General features: G+C 28.9%; 1 non-coding gene across 1 annotated transcript; it reads left to right on the forward strand.

The window, feature by feature from the left end:
- The first annotated feature begins 1,509 nt into the window (after window positions 1-1,509).
- On the forward strand, window positions 1,510-1,580 carry TRNAQ-CUG (transfer RNA glutamine (anticodon CUG)). Its single transcript has one exon. It is a non-coding gene; the product is annotated as a tRNA-Gln (tRNA).
- Window positions 1,581-7,086: the final 5,506 nt, after the last annotated feature.

The raw sequence follows: 7,086 nt of genomic DNA on the forward strand, positions 1-7,086 counted from the left end.
TGAAAGACGTCTGTTCGATATCTTTGGTGTATGAGTCAATGTGTGTGTGATTCATATGATTGTTGATGATGCTAATGGAATGAAGTTGGGTTGTGATGATTGACATTGAGTATTATATGATTATGATTGATGGAAAAAATTAAATAAAATTATTGATATGAACGATTAATCTAATTGGTTTTTTTACTTATACTATCGTATATAATAATTTTATTTCGATAACTTACCTCTACATCTGATATTTGTGTATGAATATATTATATACATGAGCATAATGCAAAAGAGACTTTGGAAAAAGTGAAAAACATTTTTTTTAGTTTTTTTATATATATTTTAGGGTATCACAATTAATATAAACTATTAAATGATAAGTAAAAAATAATATTTGTAAGACCTAAATATGTTTTCGTTGATATGATACAAGTGTCATATTTGTTATTATACAATCCGCTATAGGCGAAATTTAAAACAAATACTACTATAATTCAAATGATAGTTATTCATTTGTTAAATGTAAATTAACTAAATAAAATATCCAGAGCTAATATCTTAAACATTATAAATAAATTCAATAATTTATCAATTATACTAACAATAAAATAAGACATCAAGCGAGCAACTCGATTTGATTGATATTTTTTTTTATGGACAACGACATTGCACTGCCAAACATGACTATCATTTTTGGCACTATCGATAAGGAAAAATTAGGACATTTATTCATTTACGTTTCTCCTTGAAATTCTGAGAATTGGGAAAACAGTTCCTCAATTTTATTTTTTGCCTTTATTAACATTTTTGTAAAATTTTCATTAATGTAAAAAAATGTCAAACTAATTAAACAAGTGCCTTCTAATTTCCAAAAGGTTGTATTGGGTCATCACGAATTGAATGAAATTTATGAAAATTAATTTTCTTTGATGTAGACTCATGAAAAAAAAATTCATAAGTTTAACTTTTTTATAACCAGAAATGGAAATAGACATGTATGTAATGAAAAATGTTCAAGAGAATGTATTAGGTACAAGTTGTTTGGACAGTGACCTAGAGTGCACTATTTTTTTTCTTCTATTGATTTAACCCTAAATTCACAGATCTTATTTAGTTTTCTATAAATTAGAATAATTATTTTGAATGAGACTGTTCTAAAAAGAAACAAAATATTTGTACAGATTTAACTATTAATTACGATTTTCATTTTATTTTTAATTTTAATATTCTAAAATAAACTATTATCAGTAATTAAAAATAACCTTATATCTCAATGCAAGTGATTTATTGTAAATTAAAAAATATATATAAATTTTAACTATATAAAGTAAACATTTATCAGAAAAAATTAAGTGCTAGTTTATAAGTAAAACAATAATAATCAAAAGTACTATTTGGTCAAGTTGCTGCAAATAGTGTATACAGTTATGGGTGTTATAAATGTCTATTTTTCCTGTCATTGATGATTCAACCATTAGTGATTGAATATTAAAATAATAAAGTCAATCTTTAAAGAAAGGTCCTATGGTCTAGTGGTTAGGACATTGGACTCTGAATCCAGTAACCGAGTTCAAATCTCGGTAGGACCTTTTTCATGTTTTTTCATGTTTTTAACTATTTAGGGCTTAATTTATGTTACTGTTGACATGTCCAATAATGTCATATTTTAATGATAGAAAATTAGAGATTAAAATCATGATAACAAATTTATTTGGCAATAAAGTAAAAGATCATTGAATTGAATGAAAGAGATACATGAATCTGCATTGATTGAGTTCTGAACCTTTTGATCAACATATTAATGGTGACTTTGAAACTTCTGAGATAACTGGTCCCAGAAAATTACTTTTGGTTGGTACTCAGTACCAACTTATTTAACTTACTAGATCCCAGAAAATTAAAGGGCTGATACATGCTTCAACTTCTTAGAACATGTTTCTAGAATATGGAGCAGAAGCAAAAAATTCATTACTTCTGTAGATTTTGTTTTGAATTCTCTTTAAAGAATTTAAGAAAATAATTTGTACTGTCTTGATTGATAGGTAATCCGAAAGATTGATAGAAAAACATAAATTAAATAAAAATAAGAAAAGAATAAATAAATATTTACTATGGCAAAGCTCATTCAAAATGTTTATAAAGGTGTTTAAAGAAGATTAAGTGCAAAGATTAAAGGTCAACTAGGTTTTAAGCTCAATAAGAAGGTGTTATAAATATGTTATCAATCCAAGAGATAAATAAAGTGAATTTATCTGATAATTAACTAATATCAATTATGATTTTGACATGGGAGTACCTTTCAAGTACACACACTCATCTGTGAGAGAGGAGACTGAAACTAAGAATTGAGAGATTTAGTTAACCCCGTCCAGAGAATAAGAGTCCACAAACCAAGCTCAAGTCTAATAAAATACTTATTATTATAAAACCTTTCACTCAAGGATGGTTTCTCATGTATAAAGAAGTCTTATCCAAAATTGAAATACTTAATGAAGAAATTATTCATATGAAGAATCAAACTATTAACTTTCTCAAATGCTTCGTATACTTCAAACCTCTCAGCGTAGGATGCTTTCACTCCAGGTGAAATACCTCCTGAGAGTGCATTTTGTGCTTCAAACCTCTCGGCCTAGGATGCTTTCACTCTAGGTGAAATCCCTCCAGAGAGTGTGTTTCGTACTTCAAACCTCTCGGCCTAGGATGCTTTCACTTTAGGTGAAATCCCTCCCGATAATGGATTTCGTGCTTCAAACCTCTCAGCCTAGGATGCTTTCACTCTAGGTGAAATCCACACTCTAGTGCTTCAAATCTCTCGATCTAAGATGCTTTCACTCTAGGTGAAATCCCTTCTTAGAGTGTGTTTAGTGCTTTAAATCTCTCGATCTAGGATGCTTTCACTCCAGATGAAATTTCCCTCGAGAGTGTATTTCATTCAAATCAAATTTCAATGAAGGAAGTTCTTATTTAAGAAGCCGAAAGGTTGGCCAAAAGGTAAACAATCCTTTAAACACTATTTTATCGATTTTTACTGAGTTATAGGTTGGAAGGTTGGTCGAAATAAAGACCGAAAAGTTGATAAGCTTTCAACCAATATTTTATTGATTTTTCACAAGTTATTATGAAAACCTACAAGGAAGAAAGGTCGAAAGTTCCAAGCACATTTTAAAGTTGCTTAGAGTTTGAGTTATTTTATCATAAGCTGGAAACTTTCATAAGCTCGAAAATCCCAAAAATTCATCAGAAACGGAAACAAAGTTTGAAGAAGACATAATACCTTTCAAGAATATTCGTCTAAATCTCTCGACCAAATACTCGTCTAGATTTCTCGAATGCAAGAATACCAAAGTAATGAAAGTGGTAGGGTATACCATTTTGAACCAAATATTTATAGTGTTCTTAAAATCTCTACAAACGAAACGTCGCAACATCATGATCGTCAAATGGAAACACAGCCAATGATCAAGAGTTCATCAACTTTCATGTCAAATGGCACAATAAAGATAACACACGCGAAACGATGCAATTTTTTTCCGTACAAAAACTCATTTAATAAACAGAATCTAATCAATGCTAAAATCAAAGTCATTCCCAAAAGAACTCCTTTTTTATAAGCATTTTAATGCAACCTTTCATTCCTTTTGACAAGCATTTCGTCTTTTCAAATTCCTTATGCCTCGGGGGGCTAGTGTACTATCTGGGCCGAAAGGTGAGCCGAAAGGTTGACCGATAGGTAAACCGAAAGGTTTATCGAAAAACACAAATAAAATAAAAATAAGAAAAGAATGAATAAATAGTTACTGCCCAAAACATAAAGGGTGTATTTAAAGAAGATCAGGTGCAAAGAGTAAAAGTCCAACTAGGTTTTATCCCAATAAGAAGGTGTTATAAATAGGTGATCAATTCAAGAGGTAAGTAGAGTGAATTTATCTCATAATTAACTAATATCAATTTTGACTTTGGCATTGGAGCACCTTTCAGGTACACACCCATTCATGAGAGGAAACCAAGACCAAGAACCGAGAGATCCAGTTAATCCAGTGCAGAGAGTAAGAGTCTATAAACCAAGTCCAAGCCTAAATAAAGAAATAACAAACCAAGCCTAAGCTGAGAGATAAGACCGAGAATAAACAAGTTTAGAAGAAATAAGAAAATTATTTCTAAGCCATTGTAATAACATAATTATTTTTTCAAACTTGATTATGTTACCTTGAAAATTGTGGAGTTTTGTTCAATATTATGTTTTTTTACTTGTATGAATTAAATGAATATTTACCAGCTATGTTTATAATTGTACTGGTATGACCGATCGACTCAGTGAGTCGGCCATCACTCGAGACATATTACCGCCCAAGCCATCGTGAGAAGGTCACGTGACAACACGTGGTTGACCGATCCTTAACGTTAAGTCAATGGTTGACCAAGTCAGCAGAATTAATCCGTGGTTAAGGGTTGTTTAGTGCAACTTTAAACACGAATCAATTTTCTAATTCGACCCACCAATGAAGTCCATTATGGTAATATAAATAACACACATTTCAAGGAGAAAGGTACGTCATTATCTACAGTACTCTCACACCCGAGTGCTAACATCCCGACTGACTTGAGCTTTGAGTGCCTTTTGCAGGTACCCTCCCCGCCTGTGAAGTCAGACCAATGAGAGAATGAAAGGTGTAACATGAAACTTGGAGTATTGTAGATTGACCGAAGGTGGAAGCTGAAGCAATCGTTCTTTATATCCTAAACCCGTTCGAGAACAATAATTATTTAGTTGTTTTGTGAATAAAGTTTTTTAAGAGAAAATTAAGATTTTAAACTCTGATTCTAATTGTTGCATGATTTGTTATCACATAAATCGAGTCCTTGAATCCATTTGACTTGAAACACCAATCAATAAATAACTATAACTTACATTGCAGATAAATAATTCCAAAATAATTTTTATCAACGTTGACTCAAAAAGCGTGCCAAAGTTGTATTTGACATCTATAAAAGAATATCAATGATGTTAATAAAATAATACTCTCACCAAAGTCAATTGATAAATAATATTGACTTGCATTGAGAAAAAAATAACATTACAATGATGACTAAAACATAATCATGATATAACATGAAAATAAAAATTATACAATATTAGTTAAAAAACGATGTTAAGTTAATTACGTATCAATCGAAGTTAAGCCGTTAAACCTAGGTCGAAGAGATAATAAAAAGATAAAAGCCATAAATTTGAGAAAGAAAATAATATTAAGAATTTTAAATTCTTACTTTTAAAAAATAAAAATAGAAATAAAAATAATATAGTTTTAACTAAGTAAATTATTTTTATAAATTTATAATTTTTTATTTCTTTTAAAATTCATATTTAAATAACATTTTTTATAAAACATTTCAAAATTCTATATAAAAATAAGTTATTGTTTAAAAATCCCGATCCATAATGATAAACACAAATTATTTTTGAAAAAATGAAATTATTTTTATATTTATAAAAATAAATTCTTATATATAAAATGTCTTTTTTTACAATGCCAAACTCCAAATTTTTTTATGAAAATAAGCTAACTTACAAATTGAATTACGAATAGTCAATAAAAATGTTCTTATGTATTCTTATATTTGCATAAATTATTTTATTTGTTCAATTGCATTATTTATTCAAAATATTATTATTGAATATAAATGTTTAAAAGTTACATAAAACAAATTAAAAAGAAAAATAATATAACTTTTATATTTTAAGTACCTACCGACTTCATCTAATAGTGTGTTGGTTTGGTGACTATTTCTTCCAGTAACTTCATGCTTTCTTCTTGCACCTCCATAAAACATGACAATTTTTTCCTTTCTATATTTTTTTTATTGACACCCTTCTTCTCCTTTATCTAAAATGCATAATATAATTTTTTATTTCGAATTCTAGAGTTCAAAATGTATTTTCAAACCCAAAAAATATATTCTAAATTCTAAAATTTAAAATATAAAATTGTGTTCTGAATTTTATAGTTCATTTTCAAACTCAAAAAAGACCTTTTGAAGGTCTATTAATAAAAAAAATAATCTTGCACCTTTTGCTAAAGGATAATTTTGAAATTGAAAAATTTATGGAGTTACATAAAAGAAATTGTCTGGTTTGGTTTAATGATACAAATCTCACACCTCCTCTAATTCAAGGGTGTTTTTTCTTGTATCCCTACATTTTTCTTCCTACATTCTTACAATTTTTTAAAATACGAAAACTAGTTTTGTTATTTTTATTTGAAAAGACACTATTATGGGATTTGGGACTTTTCAGAAATCTGGTTCAGGATATTTATGTATTGATGAGTTCATATCGGTGAATAATTTTTTTACTTAGTAAATCTAGAATGATTTTTTAACTTTTTGATGTTTATTATGATTTTCAATAATTTGTTAAAATTTTATGGTGAAATGTTAATTTATACCGAGCAATACACAAGAGAGGCACAAGGTGTGTCAGTGACACATCAAGGCTAAGATGTGCTGGTTCATAGCATCCAATAATGGTTATGTCACCAATGTAACAAGTTTGGAGAGGTTTAACTTTTGTTTTTTTAATTGTAAAAAATCTAATCACGTAAATTAGCAAATCAAAAACACTTTTCATAATGAAATCCAGAACTACAAGTGTCCAAATCAATAACAAATCATAACGTGGTTAACTCGAAGAAATGGTTACATTGAGATTGAAGTAATGCAGAAACATAAGTATTAACTTCTAAAAACTTTCAATGGCAATGGGAATGTGGAGACAAAATGGCAAAGAAAGGAGAAAGATACGCGGTGACAGTAATGCTATGGTGCCTTTAAGGTTTTTCAAAACTCTAAGGAAAATTTAGTTATTACACATGAATGTAGGGGTGTATGAAGAAAAATGTAAGGTGCATGAAGAAACAACCCTTATCTAATCCAAAACTATCTTAATTAAATAATTTTTTTCCCTAAAACTCAACTCAGCCTTCTAGAAAATATCAATATAGGTGTTTCTTTCTGCACCTCTACACTTTTTTTTCCGCACCTCTACATTCTTTAAAATATCAAAATTATTTTTGTAGTTTTAGGTATTTATGGAAT

The sequence above is a fragment of the Phaseolus vulgaris genome, chromosome 1, assembly GCF_051622355.1.
Source record: "Phaseolus vulgaris cultivar YP4 chromosome 1, ASM5162235v1, whole genome shotgun sequence".
Taxonomy (NCBI): domain Eukaryota; kingdom Viridiplantae; phylum Streptophyta; class Magnoliopsida; order Fabales; family Fabaceae; genus Phaseolus; species Phaseolus vulgaris.